Source organism: Lissotriton vulgaris, chromosome 4_1, assembly GCF_964263255.1.
Source record: "Lissotriton vulgaris chromosome 4_1, aLisVul1.2, whole genome shotgun sequence".
NCBI lineage: Eukaryota > Metazoa > Chordata > Amphibia > Caudata > Salamandridae > Lissotriton > Lissotriton vulgaris.
The window spans coordinates 672,318,376-672,342,953 of record NC_141691.1 but is presented as its reverse complement, the minus strand read 5'-3'; the positions used below and the strand labels follow the sequence as shown (position 1 = coordinate 672,342,953).

The 24,578-nt window shown below is 44.8% G+C and overlaps 1 protein-coding gene across 1 annotated transcript in view; it reads left to right on the top strand.

Moving 5' to 3' along the window:
• The window catches only part of RAB31 (RAB31, member RAS oncogene family), a 321,603-nt gene that overhangs the window by 30,216 nt on the left and 266,809 nt on the right, over positions 1-24,578 (top strand). The window lies entirely within an intron of this gene.

The following is a 24,578-nucleotide window of genomic DNA, read 5'->3' as shown; positions in this document are numbered from 1 at the left end:
GTGGTTGCGTGGCAGAAGCGCCACGCTGCTGGAGTGTCTCTTACCGTATCCCGAGTGTTCTAGTGCCGGATAGCGTTCCTTGTCACCGGTCGTTCGAGTTGCACGGACAGCGTTCTCCTCTTGCTTGCCGTCTGGGTGGCGCTGCGCTTCCGGGTCCGCAAAGGATCCCGGGAGTGTGGGCGGATACCTGTTGTTAGCTGCTCTCGTCTTTTTAAAGGGCTAAGACGCTTATTGGTATTTCTTTTAAAGCGCTACGAGGCTTTATACTTTTTGACACTCTGATATTGACTTGAATGTTTTAGAAGTGCCTCATGGCCCGGTGCGCCCTAGTAGTGCGCAAATTCGAGGGGGAAGCCAGTGAGGACGTGGCTTGATAGTGAATGCATTGGTTTGGTTATGGGTCCCCAGCTTGATTATGTCATGAAGTACACGGAGGAATGATTTTTTAGCTCAACCATGTTGGTGAACATATGTGAATATGATTGGTCCCGGAAGGCGTCCAAGAATAGAGCCCTATTCAAGGAGTATGTTGGACAGAGTGGTCTGTCGAGGGGTTAATTTTATATATACGTTCATGGTTAAACCATCAATCAGGGTGAGGTGGTCAGTCCTGGGTGGCCTGGGTTGGTATGAGGTTGGCACGGAGGAACCAGATGTCCTGTAAATTTGATGAGTATGGCATGCTGGTGTACTGGCTAGTGTTAAAAGCAACTGTGGAGAATTTACAATTTGTACATTTCTGACATTTCATTTAACCCATGGAATGCTGTGTTGTATTTGACTATTAGCATTGCTTCCATTCTTGTTAATTTTGCCTCAAGATTACCACCTCTCGTGTCACTTTCTACTTTTGCAATGACTGTCCAGATTAAGTCTGTCTCCTTGTGTTGTTTGTTTTTCCAGTGGTTCACCAAAGGAGCTGTAGCCACATTGTTCCGAATTCTGGATTTGTGTTGTTGTATCCGTAGGCGGACTTCTTGATTTGTCTTCCCAATGTACGCCAATTTGCAAGGGCACAAAATCCCATACACTACGTTGCGTGATTTACAGTTGGAAAACCTTTCATGTTTCCAGCTAATGTTGTTATAAGTAAACACCGAACCTTCGATTGTGGTGTCACAGCAGGTACATGTACCGCATTTGTGGTGCCCCTGGATGGGTGGAAAGTTAAGCATAGTCCTCAAGTCTGGGTTTGGTTTTTTGGGGAGAGCAGCTCTGATTAGTTGGTTGGCGACACTGTGATTCTTTTTGAAAGCAAAAAGTGGCTCTTGATTGAATGATTGATCTAAATTGCGCAAAAGATGCCAGTTTTGTTTAACCACTTTCTTTAAGGCGTTTGAATTGGGGCAAAATGTCGACACAAAGACCAGCCTGTCTGTGTCATTTTTTGTTCGTCTTTCGAGAAGGCTTTCCCGTGGCGTCCACCACGCTCTTTTGGCTGATTTTGTTAGCAGTTTTTTGGGGTAACCACGTAATAGTAGATTTTCCGTGAGTTTCTGCGCGTGCTTCCAATATTCATCTTTCAATAGACAGTTGCGTCTTAGGCGTAAATACTGCCCATATGGCAGGTTTTCTTTTAAACTCCGAGGGTGATTGCTTCGGAAGTGTAGTGCCTTATTTCGATCTGTTGGTTTTTTGTATAGAGTTGTTATCAATTGTCCTTCATATGGGTACACCTCTACATCAAGGAATGGCATTTTTTCTGATGAATATTCCATGCTGAATTTTATAGTTGGCACTCTGTTGTTTATCCAGTCATGGAATCTTTTAAGTTCTTCCATTGGTCCAGTCCATACGAAAAAAATATCGTCGATATAACGATACCAATGGCTTATCCATCGTATGTACGGATTGTTCTTGTATACAAATGCTTCCTCATATTTGGCCATGAATAGCACTGCCAATTCCGGGGCAAATGGACACCCCATTGCCATGCCACTGACTTGGAAATAGAATTCTCCATCGAAATTGAAGTAATTCTTTTTCAGTGCGAATTCTGCCAGTTTCAAGATTAAATCCGTCGGTATTGGGTGAGGTCTTGTTCTTTCCTCCAGAAATGATTCGAGGACATAGATTCCTTCATCCTGCGGGATTGAAGTGTAGAGTGAAGTAATGTCCATTGTCACCATTACTTGAGAGTTTTTTTCAAACTTTATTGTCATCAATTTTTGAATAAAGTCCGTTGTGTCTTGTATATAAGATTTCACTGTAGGTAAGAAGGGTTTCAGAAAGAAATCAACAAACTTAGAGATAGGCTCCAATAGGGAGTCGCAGCCAGACACTATTGGGCGTCCTGGGGGCGATTTTTCATTCTTGTGTATCTTAGGTAATACATAAAAAAGAGGAGTCCTGGGGTATTTTATCTTTAGGTACTCAAACTCTTTTTGCCCAAGAAATCCCTGTTCGAATCCATCATCGATAATCTTGTGAAGTTCATTTTTCAGTTCCAAGGTTGGGTCTTTGTTAACCTTTTTATAGCATGTCTCATCATTCAGTTGTCTTTTGACCTCAGTTCTATATAACTCTATGTCCCAGACGACAATTGAGCCACCTTTGTCGGCTTGTTTTATAATAACCGACGTATCTGTCTTTAAGTTGTTTAAAGCTTGTAACTCTGTTTTAGGTAAATTGAATTTCAGATGTTTTTTCTTTTTCTCCATTTCTATAACTGATGATAGTAAAGTTCTTTCGAAGGTGATCACCTCCTTGGGTATTTTATTTGCAGGAGGACAGAAAGTTGATTTATTTCTAAGTCCTGTTGTTTCATGCCTTGGTTTGTAGGGTTGCTCCATGAAGAAAGTTTTTAATCTTATTTTTCTACAAAACTCAATAACCTCTGTTTTTAATTTTACGAAGTCTGTGTATTTGGTAGGGACAAATGTGAGACCTTTTGTTAGAATTTTTTCTTCTTCGGGTGTCAAGATTTTATTAGACAGATTGAAAATTGGTGATGGTGTTAATTTTTGTAATTGTGTCGTCTTGTTGACATCTCCCATGTTTGCGGGGCAAAGCGAGTTTTTCCACGTGGTTTGGGCTGGCCTCTGCCTAAAAAAGGTCCTTGATGTTGTTGTTGAAAGCCTTGATTTTGTTGGAATCCACCTCTTCTGTTGTTGTTTCTCCTTGGTGGGGGATCCTCTCCTTCGTTGCCACTTGCTGATGATGTATCTGAGAATGTTGTAAATTTGTTGAATGATCTACCCTGATACTCTTGTAGATGTTTTCTAGAATCCGGTTTGGAATAGAAATCGGATTGTAGGTACGGGTACACTTTTTCCAGGCTAAAGTTTTTTTTATCTTTTTCGAATTGCACAGTTTTTTGGTTAATCGTGTAATCTTTAAACTCTCCAATCTCTTTTTGTAATTTCTCAAGTAATGCTTTAGAATCTGTAATTAATTGATTTGTAGAGATTGCTGTTTCCAGTGCTTCTATTTCCTCTAATTGCGTTTTTGAAAGCCTTTGGGCAGTCTCTATGGTCAAGACCATCAGGTCACGACTGCATTTTGTCTCTATATAACTGTATCCCTTTTTGTATATAGGATCTTCTGTGAATATTACAGGCACGTTCTTAATCTGTAACCCTGTAGGAATGGTGCCTCCTCTCAAGTGCTGAAGCAAAAAATGACCATGCAGATCAGTACGAATTTGTTTCTTCTTCAAGCGTGTTAATTTGTCTATCTCATTCTGGTTCTGTGCTGAGACGCTCAGAGAAGCAGAAGCGAATAGGGGTGGGTCAGCTAGCAAGTTTTTTATATGGTCTTCCGAATACGCAAAAGTTTCATTATCACTCATACTCCTGACGATCAATCTACACACAATGAACCAACTACACACAAGGTCACCCTATTACAAAAACTGCCACAAATAAGGAGCACTGCTCCCTGTTTTGTGGTGTGAACAAATGACAAAAACACAGTTAACCACTTAGTACCTCTCCTATTTCTAGAGATGAGGGACCACACAGACCACTGTCTGCAAAAAACACCTTGAACCAAAAGCTACTGGGTTCGGGCTCCCAACAGCACTGCTTGCCACAAGCTACTAAACAACAACGGAGATTTGCTCTTCCCAGCAGCGTCAAGGGTAGAGTTTTCCAGTGTCTCACGTCTGCTTTCAAACGAGTGAGTGGCGGTAACAAGTTTTGGTCATAATATATCGAAGAATCTCGGGCTATGTGAATTCCTAAATATTTGAACGAGGCGTCTGCAATCGCCAACGGGCAGTCGCTGGGAAGGTCTGGTAGCGGACCCTTCAGTTCATAGAGGACCGATTTCAACCAGTTGATAGTGTAGCCAGAATTAATACCATGCGTATTGCATATTTCTAGTAGTACCGGGATACCAGTGGCTGGGTCGGATAGGTAAATTAACATGTTATCTGCGTAGAGGGAGACCCTCTCTTCCCAATTATCCCCCCAACGCACTCCTTTCATTAATGCGGTGGCTCTAATGCCAGTCGCTAATGGTTCTAGGACCAAGGCAAACAGTAGTGGGGAGAGCGGGCAACCCTGTCTCGTCCCCCTGGCCAGCGGTATTTCTTGGGAGATGTGGCCATTGGCCGCTACGTGCGCGACAGGATTTGTGTACAGAAGTCTTATCCATGCGATAAATTTAGGGCCGAAGCCCATGTGTGCTAGGACTGCGAATAGGTATTGCCATTCCACCATGTCGAATGCCATTCTGGTGTCCAACGATAGTATGGCTGCTGGTTCCGATAGTAAGGGGGCTCGTGCCAATGCTCCATGTACACGTCGAAGATTCAGTGCCGTGCTTCTATGGGGCATAAAACCCGACTGGTCCGGATGGATCAGGTGGCAGAGGTGGGGCATCAGCCTGGTGGCTAGTATTTTTTGCTTCAGCGTTGAGAAGCGAGATCGGGCGGTACGATGTACACTCGGCGGGTGATTTACCCGGTTTAGGGATGGCCACAATAGTTGCCATCCGTTGATCCAAGGGCAGGGTCCCACGCTCCAAACTATCCTCTAACATGGCCAACAAGAGTCCACTTAGTGTGTCTGCCATTATTTGGTACCATTCGACCGGGATCCCGTTGGGGCCTACCGCTTTACCCGTGTGTAGTGCGTTGATTGCTATCTGTATCTCCTCTAACGATAGGTCTGCCTCCAATTCATCTACTGTTTCCTGCGGTAGAGTCGAGGTTCGTACATTCTGGAGGGCCAGTGTTGCTGCTTCTGCTGTGACTTCCACATCTGGAGTATATACTCCTTGGAAGTGGTCCGCTAGGATTTCTAATATTTCTGATGGGCGCGAGTGTAGCTTCCCATCCGGGTCTTTCAATTGCAATATGTTCCTACAACCCTCTTTCTTTTTATCCAACCAAGCCAGGAGTATACTGGCTTTGTCACCTATATCATACACTCTATTTGCTGTCGCAGCTATATTCTCAACCGTCTGCCGCCGTATATGGTCATCGTGCAGTTGTTGGCAGAGATGAAGTGTGTGAAGTGCGTCCTCAGTTGGATGTGCCATGTGTGCCGCGTTTGCTGCTTCGAGTTTTAACTCTAGGTCCAGCAATTCTCTTTGTTGTGTGCGTTTATGCCCCGCTATCGTTGTAATTGCTTGCCCTCTCAAAACCGTCTTATAGGCCTCCCATATGATTGTGGGGGATGATACAGAGGCAGTATTCTCTGCAAAATAATGCCGGGTCGACTTTTTCAATTCCTTCCGGACATGCGGTATCTTAATATAACCTGGATAAATTGGGTAGATTCGTTTACGGGCTCTTTCCGAGCTCGAAAGGCTCAATGTTAGTGGGGAGTGGTCCGAAATACCCCTGGGTCTGATCTTCATGTCATTTATGGTAAGGTGGCCATCGCCCAGTGTAAGGAAGTAGTCTATGCGGGATAGGCTGTTATGAGTTGCAGAGTGATAAGTGTATTGTTGGCCCTCAGGGTTAAGATGCCTCCAGATATCTAGCAGTCCTTGCGCCTCGAGGAATTCACTGAAACGGGACGGACCAAGAGTTTGTGACCGGACCTGAAATCTATCCTGTGTGTTGTGCGCCACTGCGTTAATGTCTCCCCCCACCACAAGGTCGCCCTCCGGGAGATCTAACAGTAATTTCAGGAAGGGTAGTCGCATGTAATGCTGGAGGAATATATACTGAAACAATGTTAAGTGGTTTACCTTCCCATTGTCCAATAGCTGCCGCAAAACGACCGTGTTCGTCAGTTCTAGTGGAATGTAAAATAAAACGGGATGCTTTTCTCATTAAGAGACCCGTTCCACGGGACCCTGAGGTGAAGTCTGAGTGTACTATCATGCTGTAGCCTCGCCTGTCTAACGCCTTACTGGCCGTACCCACTAGGTGTGTCTCCTGAAGAAGGATCAGATCAGGATTTAGTCGTTTAATACCCTGCAGAACCAACTCCCTCTTTATCTTGTCTCCCAGTCCCCTCACGTTCCAGGACATCAATTGTAGTGGAGTTACCGGCCCCGAGCGAGCGCTCTCACCTAGGGTATCAGTTTGTACGTCGTGTGCCATTGCATACCTGGAAGGACTGACATGATTTTCTCAGTGCATGGTTGCCGTTGTATCCGGCGTATACCCATCTGCGTGTTCAGTTGGTCACGATGTGTGTTATCCTTATGAGTCAAACAAAACAAACAATGAAAACCCCCCCTTACCCTGAGTTCCTCTTCCGTTCTTTGAGATGTCTGTGAGCCCTCAGGAACTCCCGTGGTTTTGTTCTTTTGTGTCCTATTTGATCGGCGGGGCTGGGTAGACGGTCTCCATCCCTCCAGCCAGTCTCTTGCCACTTCAGGAGTGTCAAAGAACCAAGTCTTATTTTCCGATACCACTCTCAGCCTCTTGCTCTCAGTTCTTTCTTTACCTCCAAAAACGTCCTCCTGCGGCGCGCCACTTCTGCTGTGTAATCTGCAAAGAAGGCCAGCGTGGAGTTGAGGATCTTGACCAGAGGGGACACTCTCGCCGCCTGCAAAATGGCGTCTCTGTCCCGAAAGTTGAATAGGCGGGCTAGAATGGGCCGTGGTGTCGCACCTGGTTTGGGTCTACCCCCCGGTACTTGATGTGCTCTTTCTACCGAGAAAAAGGCGGACAGTCCCTTGGGTTGGAGCTCTTTTTTAATCAAGTCCTCCACATATAGGTCTGTTGCTCTATTGCCCTCAGATTCCGGTACGCCAAGAATTCTGATGTTCCTTCTTGAGCGTCCTTCCTGATCATCCAGCTTCTTGCGTAATGTTTTGTTCTCCACCGCCATCCGTTCCATCGTCGTTTGGAGCTCAGATACATCCTCCCCAAGTGACTTCGTGACCACCTCCATTAACTTCACCTTTTCAGACATTTTGTGAAAGTCTGCCCTGATCAGTGTGATTTCCGTTGATATTGTGCCCACTGTGGCCTGCACTTGTGTTCATGCTCGCATGATGTCCTCCAGCGTTGTCTTTTGCGTGTTCGTCCCGTCCGCCATTTTGCTGGCTGGGGTCTTCCCGTCCGATGGGGAGGATGAAGCCCCTCCACTGGCAAATCTATCGATACGAGTCTGTGTAGTGCCTCCTCTCGAGTTCTTGCCAGCCATCTTTGCTTGTTTTGCACCACAAGAGTCTCGTAGGCTGCGTCTCTTAGCCTTTCAGAGCCCAGTGGACTTTTCTTGTAACTGGTCTGCGCCGGTCCCTTCGTACGATCAGTCTGAGTAGTAGGCCCACACCATCCGTATTGCGCGGGTCCTCGCAGTTTGTTAATCTGCAAGTTCCCGAACAAGTTGGAAGCAGGTATTACACGGCTAGTTGAGTTGAGAATTCAAAGCCTTTTCAGCAATCTTTGCCAAGACTGGGAGGTTAGCAATGGGCCGATAGCTCTTAAGTTCATCCATGTCGAGATTGGATTTTTTGAGCAAAGGTCTTATTAGGGTTTTTTCAAAGTAAGTGGATAAATACCTGTTGTGATCATAGTGTTACAAATGGTGGTAATAGCAGGAAGAACCACTTCAGTAACTGAGGAAAGTACTTTGAAAGGACATGGGTCAAGGGTGGAGCCTGCTTTAATGGAGGACATAATGTCCCTAATCTGGGTTGTGGAAACATCTGCAAACTGGAGTAGCGATGGGCTGGTCCTTGGGATACAACCCAGCTCAGAGATGGTTTTAGGAGTGGATTTAACACCGTTAGCGAAGGCTGCATAGATATCATTAACTTTATTAAAAAAGAATTCTGCCAGCGCATCGCAGAGTGGTTGGTAGGGGGGAGGGTGTAAGTTGGGCGAGTCACCTGCTAACTGTTTTGTGGTCTCATACAAGGCCTTGTTGGTATTTTTGGAGAGTTACATTCTTTCGCAGTAAAACTTGTTCTTGGCCTCACTTATCATCATTTTGTATTTGGTCACCATTTCTTTATATTTGGTTTTGGCCTCTTCGGAGTAGTCTCTACGCCAACACCTTTCGTACCTTCTACACAATTGTTTCTGTGTTCTTAAGGTCTCGGAATACCAGGGGGCTGAAGGGGAGGATCTGTTGCGAGAGCGTTGTTTAGTCTGGACCAAAGCGGAGGTCGCAGATCCCACCCACTCATTAAATTGAGTAATGGCAATATTTGGGTCGTGTGAAAGGAGAGGTTTGGTTTCTACCCGGTCCTAGGCTTCGGGTCCCTCCGTTAGAGCATCTTTTCTGCACGGATAAGTAGTCGAATATTAGGAGAGGCCGTCCGATCTACGGAGCTCTTCTTTTAGGCTGCCGCCATGCTCGGCTGCTAGCCACGCCCCCAAGGTACAGATTTTTTTATCAGGATAGCCACTCCCCTTGATCCCGATGTATATCTTGCATGTGCTAAGACTTTGTAGGCTCCTCTTGCTAGGAATCCACACTTCATACCCTTAAGGTGAGTCTCCTGGAGGCAGACTATGTCTGGGAGTAACCGTTTAATATGTGCCATCACCAGCCTTAGTTTTATCTTGTCCCCCAGATCATTGACGTTCCAAGTGTGTATCCAACAGGGTCCCGTCTCCCATCTACCCCCAGGGGCACCGTGTGTATCTACAGCAGTCATATTGTAATAGCAGGTAGGTGTAGTGTGACGACGTGTGTGCCCGGCAATGTGGAGCTGTATGCCATATGCCAATCAAACAAAAAACAGAACACAAAACAACTTTCTCGTAACCCAGAGCCCATTGTAACTCCCTCCCTCTCCCAACCCACCCCACCCCCCTTCCCATCGACCCCCTCCTGGCAACATGACATGGAGGTAGACTCTAGGGCAGGTGGAGGTCTGTCGCCCTCCCTCATCAAACTCAGTCCACAAGTTCCAACTCCTGTGGGAACCCCTGAATCATCAGGGTCGAGCCCTGAAAAGACGTGAACTTAGGAGTTAAAACACTTAGGAAAGAAAGTAAAAAAACTAGGAAGGGAAGAAAAAGGCAAACACAATCAAATAGTGAGAATTCAGAAACAGAACAAGCAAGGGGGGATGTCCAACTTGCGTGCTCCAGGCATGTTCTATCACCGCTTGGTCAGCCAAATCGGTCCCAGCTTCATGAATTAGAGTCCAGGTGGTCCCCCTGAGATTCCACAGTGTCCGGCGTCTGTCCTTTTTCCAGTTAATTTATTTCCATTGCCAAAGGGTGCAGAGACTGCTTGTCCGCTTCCTCCCCTTCGGATGAGGTAACCTGCGGATCTTCTTCCCCCTCTGAGTGTGTTTTTCCTGCCAGATACTGAAAGCGAGATCCCGAGGGTCGGTGGGGGCCCAGGGAGGCTACGCTCCGACGTCTTCGCCTCGTATGTCTAGCCGTGTATTATGGAGTTGCAGCCAAGGAGCGGGCTCTCCTTCCCTGTCGAGAGCTATGTGTCTTCAGCACCCTTCCAGGGCCCACTGTGGGCCTCTCCGTCATATCCACCTTTGGAGCCCCTGACTTCCTCCCTGTCAACGTTGGGCACTCTTCCAGCCATTGCCACGCCTCCTCTCATGTCTCTGTCCAAAAAAATTAGGAAACGGGCTATGACCGGCCTGGGCCTCGCTTCCACTGGTGGTTTAGCCATTAGCACGCGGTGAGCCCTTTCAATGATGAAACAAGTCGAAAATTTCTCCTTGGAGAAGTTGCATAGCAGCCAAGAATGTAGGAATCCCGCCATGTTGGCACCCTCGATTCCTTCTCTAAAACCCACAAAGTGGAGGTTGTTGCGTCTTGCCCTGTCTTCGACATCGTCCACCTTCCACTGTAGTTGCTTATGAGAAGGTTGGAGCTCCGTCATCCCTTTTCTCAGGTCTTGTAGTGTGTCCTCCGCGTCACCTAATCTCGTTTCTGATTCTGTCACTCTTGCCGCCAGATTTCTGAGGTCCTGTCGCAGGAGAGTTACTTCTGACCCTACCGCTCCAATCTTGTTCTCTAGGGCTTCGCTGGAGGCCTGTATTGCGTTCAACAGCAGGGCCTTATCCAAGCGGGTGGCCGCAGAGTCCTCCTCCGATGTGGGGCCCATCTTAGTATAGCGATCTAATGTCCCCTGCTTGGGAGGTTTGGGGTCCTTATCCCTTGGCTTGCCCATGCTGCCTCGCCTCACAGCACACACCCCCAGGAACCTCTGTAATACAGTGCCGTTCAAGCCCGCTCCTCAACCCACCACTCCCAGGCCTCTCGTTGGAAGGTCTTCCTGTGTACTTATTCGGGCCTCCAGCACACAATCGCCATGGGGGAGAGAAGCGGGGGGAGAGGGGGCAACCAGGTAGGGTACAAACAGGTATCTCCACAACCCCAATTGGCCGGGTCTAATAGGGCCCGGGGCCAGCACCACCACAATAGTCTAGCCTCGCCCAGGCTTATCACTCACAGCTTGCGTAGCTCAGAGGGGGTCATCCAGTGAAGCGCTGGAGACCAGGCCCGCACGTCTCTCGTTGTGGCTCGCCAATCGTCTTTGTTGGGGACTGCCGTTCGTTGCCTGGGGACGGATCAAGGTAGGGGCCCTCGCAGTCTGAGCACTCCTTCCCACCCTCTGGGGTTATTCCTACCTCTGGCCTCCCCGAGGATCGTCACTGTCCCCCTTCTTCCATGGGCTTCGTGGCCCGCAGCAAGCTCCTCACTGCCTCCACCTTGGGCATGGGGACCCCCTGTCCGACCCCTCGGACTCCACTCTTCCCGCTGACCGCCACCGCTGGGCCTCAACCTTCACCAGCCGCTTCTCCCCGTACCTCTGGGCTGGCCGCCTGAGGCGGTTTCAGGGCCTCATGAGCGCGACCCCTCCTGTTTCAGCCTCAGGGATAGGGTTCAGTATTTCTCCGAGCTCTCACCGCTGCAGGTAGCCTCTTCTGTCAGCATTTAGCTGCGGATCACGGCAGCCGCTCTGCGGCGTCCCCTGCCTACCGCCTCCCCGCTGCTCACTTCGGGCACTTCGCCCGTCTTTGCCTGTCTCTGCGCCCGACACTGCGCCCTCAGCTTGGCCGGTGGTTACACCTCCACTCGGTGTCTGGCGGATGTCCGGAGCAGAGGCAGAGCTCCTAAGGCACTCCGCAGCCTTTGGTGGCTTCTCCGGTAGTGCGGCAATGCAGCGCCAGGCACGCACCACTACAGATCTCCTCCACGGTCCCCGGCCGCCTCACCACTCTTCACAGTTTCATAGCACCGCCATCTTGAAGGCCGCTCCGGGGTCCACACTCTGGCCTCTGCTGCAGCGGATTACCGGCGGTATGTGTCGCTCCCTTGCTTCCTGGTGCCGTCGGAGTGGGTATAGAACCCCGGGATGCGTTTGTGTCAGTTTTAGGGACCTCAGGCTATCAGTATATATGTCGGATTACTTCAGCTTGCTGAAGCAGAGCTGGAACATGTCTAACTCGGTCATGTTGCTGGCCACGCCCCCTTAAATGGCAAAGTTGAACTATCTGTTTCAAAACTACACTTCCAGACTTCAGTATCAGGCTGGGAGACGTTTAGTATTTTGTCTCGCCCAACCAATGTTGCAGCCCTGAAGGGACATTCTGTCTTACATCCCCTTGGTACCATATTCTAGGGACTTATAAGTAGGTCAGCTTATGCTAACTAGGGTTAGCCAATTCAGCATACATTTTGTAATGGGTTAGAACTTTGCCACTGGGGTCTGGTTAGCAGGCCTCCATCAGTCCAAACACTTTGGGGATAATCATGCAAAAAGAGGTATTTCATTACACACCTCATTACTTTATACAAGTTGAGAACATGGTGTTGCTTTTAATTGTGAGTAGCTGAGTCTAACTGGTGTTATGGCAACTTTTTTATCGTGCCCCCAAGCCATAAGGCACTTATATTCTATCTGTTCATTGGCTTCTTGGTCCCACATGATAATTGTCACGTCAGTGATGTTTATTTTATTTATTTATTTTATATTCTTATAGAGCGCCAGATTAGACTCCCGAAGGGGTATCTCCGCGCTATTACTGTGCCACAAAATTAGTGCTGTTACAAGAGAGTAGTTAGTATAGGGTAGCGAGGCCGGGAAGTGATTTATTTGTCAGAAAACAGATACGTTTTTAAGTTCTTCCGAAAACTCAGATGGCTGAAAATTGACCTGAGTTCTTGGGGTAAAGAATTCCAGAGTGTTGGGCCGGCATAAGCTAATGCACGGCCACCTTGTCTGGTCTTCTTTACTCTTGGTGTCTGCAGGAGCTGCTGTTGGCTGGAGCGCAAATGTCGTCCCGGGATGTAGGGCTGGAAGATCTTAATCATATGTTTCGGGCCCTCTCCTGTCAGGCTCTTATGGATGGTACATAAGATCTTAAAATGGACTCGCTTCCTAACTGGAAGCCAGTGGAGTCTCATCAGCAGGGGACTGGAAGGGGTCCTGGCTGGAGCATTCAGGACAACCCTTGCTGCTGTGTTTTGAATTATTTGCAATTTACTGAGCTGCTCCTCATTAGCTCCGAGGAGCAGCCCGTTGCAATAATCCACCCTACTGATGACCAGAGCCTGCACGAGCGTTTTTCTGTGATGGTCTGGTATGTAGGGAAAGACTCGTCTCAGCATCCCGATAGCCCGGAAACAGGTACCAGCAACCTGATTGACATGCCCCTTAAAAGTAAGTTGCTGGTCAAAGAGCACTCCCAGGTTCCTGATGGAGCTCTTGGGAGTGGGGACAGGACCTAGTTCCACGGGCCACCAGTCAGAGGACCAATATGTTGCCGCTTGTCCAAAACACATGACCTCTGTTTTCCCCACATTGCACTGCAGACGGTTAGTTGACATCCAGTCTGCTATGGCTCTCATCCCATCTGCAAAAGATCTTTTTATTGCAGATGTGAGGGTTTTGAAAGGGAAAAGGAGTTGGGTGTCGTCAGCATACGACACCGGGGTGAACCCGAAGGATCTAGCTAAGTTGGCTAGGGGTGCCACATACACATTGAAAAGTGTAGGACTAAGGCATGAGCCTTGTGGCACTCCCTTATTGAGCTCCCTTAGTGTGGATTTGTGGGAGCCCAGCCTAACTTCTTGGACACGACCAGTCAAAAAGCTCCTCAACCAAGTCAAAGCCTCTCCCACCACACCCACCTCACCTAGGCGGTCAAGAAGCACTGTGTGAGACACCGTATCGAAAGCGGCGGAAAGGTCCAGCAACACCAGAATCACGGAGCTGCCCTCATCCAGTGCCATTCTGATGTTATTGGTCACTGTCTGAAGGGCTGATTCTGTGCTGTGGTTTGGCCTGAACCCAGATTGTGAGTGGTCCAGGCCATCCGTCGCTTCCAGATGTTGAGAGAGATAGGTGTTCACGTGCCTCTCAGTAACCTTACCCAGGTGAGGCAAGAGGGAAATAGGTCGTAGATTGGAGAGGTCTGTCCAAGGAGAGGATGCCTTTTTCCGAATCGGGTTCACCACCGCCATTTTCCAATCTGCAGGAACCTGGCCTTTAGTTAGAGAGATGTTAATTACATCCAACATATGCGGGCTCAGGATAGAAGTCATGGGGCCGACCATTTTAGTTGGAATAATGTCATTAGGCGACCCAGATTTAATATGACTGCAGAGGGAGAGGAGCTCAGTGTTGTTAATCGGAGGAAAGGATGAGAGGGTACGTGTGTTACTATGTACCGACGTTTGTGGATGCGGTTGGTTTGTACTGGAAATTATTATTGCATCATTTGCTGCCACAATTTTTCCATAGATGTTTTCTATTTTCTCCTCAAAGTATCTCGAGACTTTATCACATAGATCTTGTGAAAAGTCCTCAGAGCTATCGCAGGCAGTCGGCTTAATAAAATTCTGCAGAATGTTAAAAAGCTCCTTAGAGCAGTTGCCAGCCTGTGCTATCTGCTGCGTTAGTTGTTGCTTCCTGGCCTGCTTAATATCTTTATAATATTTGGCTTGGATATTTAGAAAAGCTACCCTACTCTTCTCAGTCTTCCCTTTCCTCCAAGCTTTCTCAGCTCGTCTGCAGTTTTGCTTAGCTACCCTTAGTTCGTGTTACTTCTGGTGCTGTCACTTACGGTGTATCAAGAAACACAAGCGACTCATACGTCCATGTGAACTAGGTAATAGCTAATCAGCTTAAGCACAATTGTTCACAAGGAACTCATGTTAAACGATTAATATTATTTTTGCAAATATATCACTTTTTGCAATGACTTTGTCAAGCCTGACAAGAAAAATACTTTACCAATATATTTAAATTAATTTACACACTGTAGTATTTAACCTAGCCTCAAGAATAGATCATTAATATTCACTTCAGCCGAAGTGAGTGATATTTATTTCTTCATACAGAATTTCTTAATAAAACAACTCCCAGAACACACATATATTGATACTATGCACACCAGGCTCGCAACACCCATTGGACTCGAAGGGCTTCAGCCCCCCCGTCATGTGTGGCAGTCCGGGATGAGACAGCTTCCCGTGCACACACACAGCCGCACCCGAGCACTTCACAGGTCTTTAAAAGACCATTTGCATGTTAATGAGGCTTTGTTGTTGTTTCACCCCTTCTAAGAGCCCCTGCAGCTCCACTCTGCCTATTGCTTAAAGTTTCAGCCCCCCCCCCGAAATGTGGCTCTAGTTGCGCCTCTGATGTACACATACATGAAACAGTAGAAAAGTGACTCAATGTGACCCCAGTGAAGTGACCATGACAAACATGTGATAAAACACAAATTGACTGTATGAAAAGGCAGGTTATTGGAATTTCTTTGGATGTCCTTTGGAAATTTCTAATTAAAGCCAGAACTAAAATGTGTTCCGGTATTTCCAGGACTATTCTATATTAGTTGTCGACGACGTTTCAAGTCCAATCTGGATGTCGGAGTCTCTTCAGGACAGGAAGTTCTGGGGACTATGAACATTAGATAGTCTTAGTGAGGAATTGTATGAAACAACGTAAGGGCTACTAGAATTATGTAGGAGGTGCAAGGCTTACCTAAGGGCGCTTAGGCGCAAGTCTTAAGCACCAATATTAATGGTCCTATTAATCATTAATGGTCCTATTCAATGCAGTCACATGAAAGGGATGTACCTGCAATAAGGATGCAGTAGTGTTTATAACTCATGCTGAGGTGCGATAAATTAGGTAGCATCATGAGGAAGGAAAAACCCTTATCCTCCAGATGAACGATATATTTTTAGCATGGTGGTTGGATGATTTCTAAGGACAGGGGGCCTCATTTATGAGAAATTACGCATCGCTGCGTGAAAGCAGCAATGCGTCACTTCTCAGTGCGCACTCCTTGCAACATACCTGATGCGTCATATTTAATATATGACGCATCATGTCGCAAGGAGTTACAGATACGTCAGTATTTCTGACGTATCTGTAAGCGCAAAAGTGACGCATTGCTGGGGTGTGTCACAAAAGTGACGCAACTCCAGCAATGCGTCCTTTCACGCCTGCTGTGAAGCAGGCGCAAGATTTTGACGCAACAGCGTCCTAAAAGTGCCCCCCTTGCATACATTATACCTGGCGCAGGTAAAATGTGGCGCAGGGGTTTACAAAGTGACGCATCTACCTAGATGCGTCACTTTGTAAATATGGCGCAACAAGGCGCATTTTTTACGCCACTGGTGCGTCACAAAAAGTGGCGCACCGGCGGCGTAAAAGTGACGCACGGCCTCATAAATGAAGCCCAGGATGAGTGTCAGATAAGACTTACCCACAGAGAAATAGAATATCCTATAGTCAATTTGCTAGCAGTCCCAATGCTCACAGTTATACCTTTAAATCGATGCGGGGACCACTAAATAATTATTCAATGTAGCCAACAGATAATTATTGCTGTTTGCTTCACAAATACAGAGTTAAATTGTAGGCTGCCGGATCTGCGGCTTGCCTCACCATTGACTTTATCCTTGGTCCCCGCATATATTTAAAGGAATACCTGTGAACATTGGGACTGCTAGCAAATTGACTACAGGATATTCTGTTCCTCCGGTGGTCATTTGTTTCTCAAAACGTAGGGGGATTCAGTCATACTTCTTGTGTACCAATACACTTTCCCTAATTTTACTCTAGTATCAGGCCTAATTTTCTGGTGGTCCACCTCAAGATTGGGACACTTTCTCCTTAACTATTTGATTTTTATGTTGCCTCCTTGTTGATATGGTGCAATCCTATGACTATTATTTTGGCGTACAGGCTGATACCCAGATCCTATTCCGGATGAGTATTGTCTTTTGAATATTGAGATGTACCTGAAAGCAGACGGTGTGGAGCTGTATTGTCATATGAAATTCAATAGCAATTGAACATATTTTGACGCTTTGAATGCTCTCAAAAGATCAGACCTGTCTTCCAGACATGAGCTCATGCACTGACTCATGTGAAAAGTTCTAAAACTTGGCAATAAAGATGCCCCTTACTTATCCAGATCTTGGCAGTGACTCAGTAATGTGCCTTTGAACTGCCAGTGTTGTGGAGAACTGTGTTCCTATATTTCCGTTTTCATGCTGTTCAGTAATGTGGTTGTATTAGCTAGACAGGACGTCTGGCATGAACTTATTTTGGGTGTTTCTGAGTATGATTTTAGAAAATGGCCCAAAATACAGCACTCCTTCTTGTGGTGTATATGTTTTAGAGGGTTCGCATTTTGACTACTCTGGTTGTATTGCTTTTGTTGTGGGGGAGCAAAATCTCAAAAGTTGGACACCCAAAATGTATCTCGTTCAGTTCTCCCACAGTATACTGGAACAAAGACGGAGCTTAACCTCAATTTTATAAGGCACTGTGTCAAGTGTTAAGGCACCTCCCCAAACATCATATTAGCAGAGTAAAACAGCTCATTAAGTAATGGGGTACATTCAATAACTGAGTTCTAGATCAAGAAAAAGTTAAAGAGTTTTATTGCAAACATTTAAAATATGAGATATATAAAGCCATGAAGGCTCTTAGTTGAAGAGTCATTCAGAATATGCAAAAATCTGATTTTTTTTAAAGTCCCAATGGGCAACAAATATCATTTGAAAAACAGGCAGCATCTCTAGCAGCATGTGAAAGCTCCGCAAAATCTGGGGATTGGTTCACAAATCGTGGGTTTTTCATACACCCTTAGCAAAAATCATTGTCGTTTGAGCAAAAGTATAATTTCTGAAGCAACTCAGAACAAAAGAATAAGAAGTGTCATTACCTTAACACATAAGCACCATCCCAGTTCTTTGAATAATTATTATAAACTCTCTATTTTAATACCATCCGGAGATGTACGAGCAAATACGTTACGTAACATTTAACAATAAGAATGTCTCTGAATGAACAAGACCAGTGAAGAAGCTGAATTCATGGATACTTGTTGCAATCTTACATCCACAATATAGAAAATTAATCCTGAGGAAAACAATATTGCAATGAAAATATGCTAATATGACCTCAATTTGACTGTGTGCTGGGGAACCTGAGGGGAGAGCATGTGTGCGCAGCGGAAACAGGAGTGAGTGACACAGATGGCATCCATTTTGTCTAAGATAGCGGTTTACACAGAAATGTGGCATAAGCAAAACACATATTTAAACAGTCTTCTACACATCAAAGAAAATTCGTTTTAAAGGTCAGCACAGTATATCAGTCTATATATGTTAAATCAGGTGTGAAAAAACATATTAAACATTGGTAGCGAGATGCAAAAATGTAAATCTATCACGTACTTTTCCAGTTTCAAACTGAGAAGCAGGTAAGAGTTAAGACCCTTGGCTTGGTGCATATAAGGGAAGCCTTATCATGCCGCCATATTTTAGAATTCGTTACCTAACCATAATATGGTAAATGATTTCCCATCTTCAAAATGTAATGTCTTGTAGACCCGATACGAATAAGCACCAAGAAACCTTAAGGTGCATTTTGCTCTTTAAAGAGATAAAATAAATGCACAATAGTTTGCCTTTCAATCTCTTGATGTTTCGGTTTAATGTTTTAGAAGCAGTATATGAAACACATTTTTTAAAAATTTGTTTTGGCTTACATACTGCTATTCATTGAGCATCCATCTTGATTTAACTGGATTGCTACTTGCGCTATAATTTGCATCAGTAGTTTTCAATTTTACATGTACACACCAAGGGCACCTAGATTCTGCTCAGATTAGTTGGGCATCTGATTTGGTAAGCATTCAAGTTCAAATCATGGTTGGAGAAGGTAGGCTTGTGAGTGTGACACATGCAATGAAAATGTATTTCCTGCAAAACAGAAAATCTGTATTCAGTATGATCTCTAGTTTCCATGTTTGGGATTTGCCTGAACAGCATGCATGCACTGTCAGCAATATCTACTGTTAACAAACAAAAAGCTTAAAGAGCCCGCCCATTACGTACCACTGGTTGGCTTCCATGTCACACTTGTTTCTTTGCTTCTGATTGGTCAGCGCCTCCTGTTCCTTCCTGCTTCCTTTCAGCACTTCTAGGGTTTATTCCTGCTGTGGAGCATGGACCTAGTACAGTTTGCTGTCTGTTTCCAGTGTCCTACCACCTCAGGTACTTTTATTTTTACCTTTATCTTAAAGAGTGCATCTATGGAGCCCATCGCCCACTCCTCCATCGTGTTGCTTGTCCTTTCCCTGCCTTTCTCCCGCTATCCTTTGTGTTCCTGCTCCATCCCTCCTCCCTCACAACTCCCTTGTGTTGCTTTTGTTTTGATTTTTGTTTTTTTTCTTTGCAGTTTTATATAGTTTTATATAGCATGAACTTGATCCTGAAGGTATTGGAGCACTTTAAATGAGCACCAGTTACATTAAACAAGGACATATTCATTTTTTTAAGCACAGATTGAGCTTAGGTTTAAAAAAAAAGTGTTATAATGTGGTCAACTATGGCCGCATCATAGCACTTGTTTTCTTTACCTTTAGCCATTTTGCACAGCAGCCTACACTGCTTTGCAATATGGTTTAAAGTTAAGAAAAAAGCACTAAGACCCGGTCAAAAATATCCGCCTCATAGCACTTCTTTTTGTCTGACTTTAAGCCATTTAGCACGGTAGCTTGTGCTGGTGTGCAACATGTCTAAAAAAACAGTGACAAAGCGAATAGATTTTGCATAAGCGAAACCTATTGGCTTTGACAAGGCTTGTTGGTCTTGCTTCCGTAGGGCGCTGTCTCCTGTCTTCACTGGTGGTTACAAACCAGCAATGTTAGTTCCATGTCATTTTAATCAGAATTAAACATTTCTTAGAAATCACATTGCAGGCATCAGTGACGGTTAAAATGAGAAGGTGCTATACCTACCCTTATTTCTGCAAAAATCTTAGACTATTAATTTTGGGATATCTCACTTTATCTTGATTCCCTTTATTTCCTCTTTGAGGACAAGGGACCTCCTCTTCAATCTATTCCTGTCCCTAATCATAATAACTCTCTTCTTTTGTTTTAAGATTACCCTTAAGCTAACCCTGAACCTAAGACTCACCTTAGCCTAAAATTAACACTTACTTTACCTGTATTTCCCTAAACCTAACCGTTCCCTAATTAACCAATTATTTCATTTTCTGTTATTGCTAACGTAACCCTCACCCTGTCCCTTACTTCAATCCGCACTCTTACTATAACACTCATCCATTAAAATTTAGTCCTATCTTTACCTTAACTCAAAACTGATTCCCATATCCCCGCTGCCAGCTCCCCCTCGCTACCTGGGTGCTTTGATTCAGTGGCTGCCCACTTTCACACTGTTTTCTTGTGCCAGTCATTGCCATTGTTCCTGCCTTTTTACTGTAACTTTGTGCATGTAACTTTTTTTACCTTCTGTTAACTATGCCTTCGTGCCTGTTGCTTTAGCCTTTTATACAATTTACCTTTGCTTCATGCCTGTTGTTTTATGCCTTTATTGGCTGTAATGAAAACTTTCCTAGCTAGCGTAAAGGGAAGTTTCAATTCTATTAAGGACACGGAGGCGAGGATCAGGCTTGTCTCTCTTTAGTTTTATTATAACTAGATTACTCCATCAGCCATTTTAAGTAAAAATTAATCAAAAAACTACATCTCCCATGAACACTAGGGAGGGACATCAACATATGTCAACCAATGACACAACAGTCCATTATGTAACATCTCAGGTCACCCTTCTAGATTCCTCTTTCTTCCTCCGACGGCTGTCAATCGCCATTTTTATTGTTCCTGTTTGTTAAAATCTGCCCCTGTAACAAAGAAATTCTCATAACTTGCTACGGTAAAGGAAATTCAAGTATCATAACACAACATGATTCAAAATTATGACGACAAATCCATAAATCAAATGCAAATCTTAAAGTTTAATCATTCCGTAATAACAACAACCTATTTCCAATGAGAAAGGGAGAATTTTTCAAGAATTCTTAGGGCCGGCTAATCCTCGCCTCTGTGTCCTTAATAGAATTGAAACTTTCCTTTACGTTAGCTAGGACATTTTTCATTCTATGTTAGGACCCAGAGGCGAGGTTTAGGCTAGTTCAAAGCTTATCCATCACCACGCTTGCCAGAGAGGGAACTGGTATGAAATAAAAGGTCTTGAAGGCGAATCATTTGACCAGTCTGCCGCATTGCGAGCTCCTGACAGAATGCTTTTGAGGCCATGGCCCCTCTGACTGAGTGGGCTCCAAAACATGAAGCATCAATCCCTTCTTCTTGCTTGACCCACCTGACCCATCTGGCAACAGTAGGGGACGAAACTGCTCTGTGAGGTTTGGTGAGTGCAATTAGCAATTGTTTCTCCCCATGAGGGCGGAGTTTTTCAGTCACAACTTCATAAGCCTTAATAGTGTGAACTATACATAATTTTGGATTTTCTCGTCAAGCTGGATAAGAAACAGTTGTATAATTACACTTTGTTCTGCGAGAAATAAGAAACAAAACCCCTTCCGGGGTAAACACTCTACCTGTTATATCCAGGGCTCGGACATCCGAAACTCTGCAACAGGATAACAGACATATAAGCATTGGCAATTTTGTGGACAGCTGTTTTCTGGACAGATATTTATTATGAAGCCAAAATTGAAAAAAGGACAGGACCTTGTTAACATCCCATAAGGATGTTTACTTGGGTTCAGGAGGAACTGAAAGTCTAATCCCTCTTAACAGTTTCCTGACCAACGGAGGTTCCCCGGGTGGGTGACCATCCACAGGCAAGTGACCTACCGAAATCGCTGATCTATAAGTATTGATAGATCGATATGAGAAACCCTGGGAAGCCAGACACGCTAGAAAGTGTACCACGTGGACAACGTCTGCCCCCAAGGGATCAATTTGGTGTTGATGACCCCAACATATCCATCGCGACCAGACAGAGTTGTATCGTCTGTTTGTATTATCTGCCTAGGCCTTAGCGAGCAAGGAGGAAGCTTCTGTCGAAGGCCTGGGACTTGCCAATGCCGCCTGTAACCCTCCAGGCCATAATACGAAGAGACCCGGCTAGGACCAGTGGGTTAGGATTGTCTTGGGGATCCCGGAGGTGATCTGTAAATGTAGATTTGATTTTCATCAGCCCTGATGGACAGAAAATCAGGATTTTATTAAAGACACGGAGGATAATATTATGCAATCCTCTTTATTGCGCCACCCACAGCAGCATCTTCAAAGAACATAGAACACAATAAAATATCTTAGAACACTAACAAAGAGCCAGAACCTCCATAACTCTTCCTTCTTTTTGTGCTGCAGTAAAATAAATAAAGTCCTTATTAGTCCATTTTAAAACCAGTAAACCAATAATCCAATATAGTATAAACTCCTTCCTTTTTCATTGCTGTCCACGAGCTGAAAAAGAAACAAATAACTGTTACCAACAAGGGTAGGGAGAGGAGGGATAATATCAGCCTCCTGGTCTTTAATAAAATCCAGATTTTCTGTCCATCAGGGCTGATGAAAACCTACATTTTATGGCAAGACCAGAGGCTAATATTATGCAAGTTCATAGCCCCTCTACAAATAGCGAACTTGCATTCATTACAGGCTTAAAATAGAACTTCCTGAAAACAGAATCATTGGACCAATCCGCACACCTCAAAATAGCATGCAAACCACCTCCAAGCATAAAAGCCTTTGATGCCGAAGCACCCCTCACAGAATGTGCACCAAATCTACTCACATCAATCCCAGCGTTTTTCATGACTTCTTTCACCCACCTTGCTAAAGTAGGGTTTGAAACAGGTTTATGAGGTTTCCTATAAGAAATGAACAATTGATTTTCCATTGAAGGACAAATTCCCTCAGTCCTCCTTTCATAATCCTTTAAACACCGCACCACACACAATCGTTCATGGCCATCAAAATAAGGATACAAAATGCTATCTGAATTAGTCTTAGTTCTTCTACAGAGATAAAAACAAACACCTTCTGTATTAAAAATCCTAGCTCCCACATCCAAAGCTCTTACATCAGACACCCTTCTAAAAGACAATAAGCACAGTAACATAGTCACCTTCCCACTCAAAATTCTCAAATCTAAAAAACTGTTACTTCCCAAACTCTCCAAGTTCTCAAGAACCCTTGAAACATCCCACACTGAAGAATACCTCTCCACAGGGGTTTTTAAAACTCTCACACTCTTCATTAATCTTCTTACCAGATGACTTTGCCCAACAGATATACCATTAACCAATTCATGATCAGCTGCAATTGCTGATCTATGCAAAGTAATAGTTCCATACGCTAAACCTGAAACAACAAAGATGTCAAATAATTTACCACATAAACTACATCTACTGAAATGGGATCGTAACCCCTCTCCACATACCAGCGTAACCATTTCTTCCATGCCAATCTATACATCTTCCTAGTTCCATGAGCCCAGGATTCTCTAATAAGTTGTGAAGTGTCATTCGAAGTCCTGGCATTTCCTAGACTCTCCCGAAATTCTCCATGCCATCAGACTCAACTGACCTGAAGTTACTAACTCGTGGAACTCTTCTAAAGCTCCTCTGAGAATGCCCTGAAAATTTGGAAGTAGGATTGGACAATCTCCCGACATTTCTAAGTGGATGAGATACCAAACTTGAGATTTCCAATTCGGAGTTATTAACATCACTGTCTCCTTTCACCTGCGTACCATCAAAGTCACTCTGGTTATCAACACAAATGGAGGGAAAGCATACGGACAAAGACCCCTCCAATCCTGCCTGAAAGCATCTATCCCAGTCGATTCCGGATCTGCTTTAGAAAGGGGTTGAAAACGCTGTTGTTTAGGAGGTCCTTGTGAGCCACTTGGCTAGTGGATGCCTTTCTGTATTGTTAAAGTTGTTGTTTTACCATCGATTCCCGAGCGCTTAGAGGCCTGCAGGTGATTGAGCGCGCTACAAATCAAAAATAACAATAACAACAATAACAATAACAACAATCTGGACGCCAACTGAAAAACTTCTCCAACTGAGTGTTCCATCTGTTTGCAAACAGATCCACATGGCAAGGACCCCAGAACTCCATTATCCTCTAAAATACTGACCGGTCTAACATCCAATCGCTCAAATCGGTTCCATGTCTCGAATAACAATCCGCTTGCACATTTTTCTGACCTGGTAAATACTCTACATGAACTGAAATGTTCTGGTCCAGACAATAATCCCAAAAAACTCTTGCAAGATCCGCTAGGTCTCTGGATTTCGGACCCCCTAACTTGTTCACATACCTCACTGCTGAAACATTGTCCATCCTCAGCAAGACTGAACATTTGGCCTTGTTTTTCGTAAAATTCTTGATTGCAAATGAACCTGCCAACAGTTCCAAACAATTTATATGCATACAACTCTCCTCTACAGTCCACATTCCTCCTATCAAATTTGCACCACAACGTGCCCTCCAACCAGTTAAACTTGCATCCGACTCTATTACCAATTCCGGATTTACTCCAAAAATTGCTTTCCCATTCCATGCCTCCATATTCTTCAGCCCCCAATTTAGTTCTGATCTTGCCTCTCCACAAAGAGTAATTTCCTGAGAATATTTCATACCATTCCTTAAATGACTGCCCTTCAATCTCTGAAGAGCACCATAGTTCAATGGTACTGGAAAAATAGCTTGTATTGTTGAAGATAAAAGACCTACAATTCTCTCCAACATCCTCAACGATATAACATTCATGGACAATACCCATCGAATTTCCTTCCTTATCTTCTTCATCTTGTCTAAAGGTAACCTCAACTAACCTTGAATAGTGTCTGTCATGAAACCTAAAAACTGAGTTTCCTGACTTGGATTTAAACCTGACTTTTCCCTGTTTA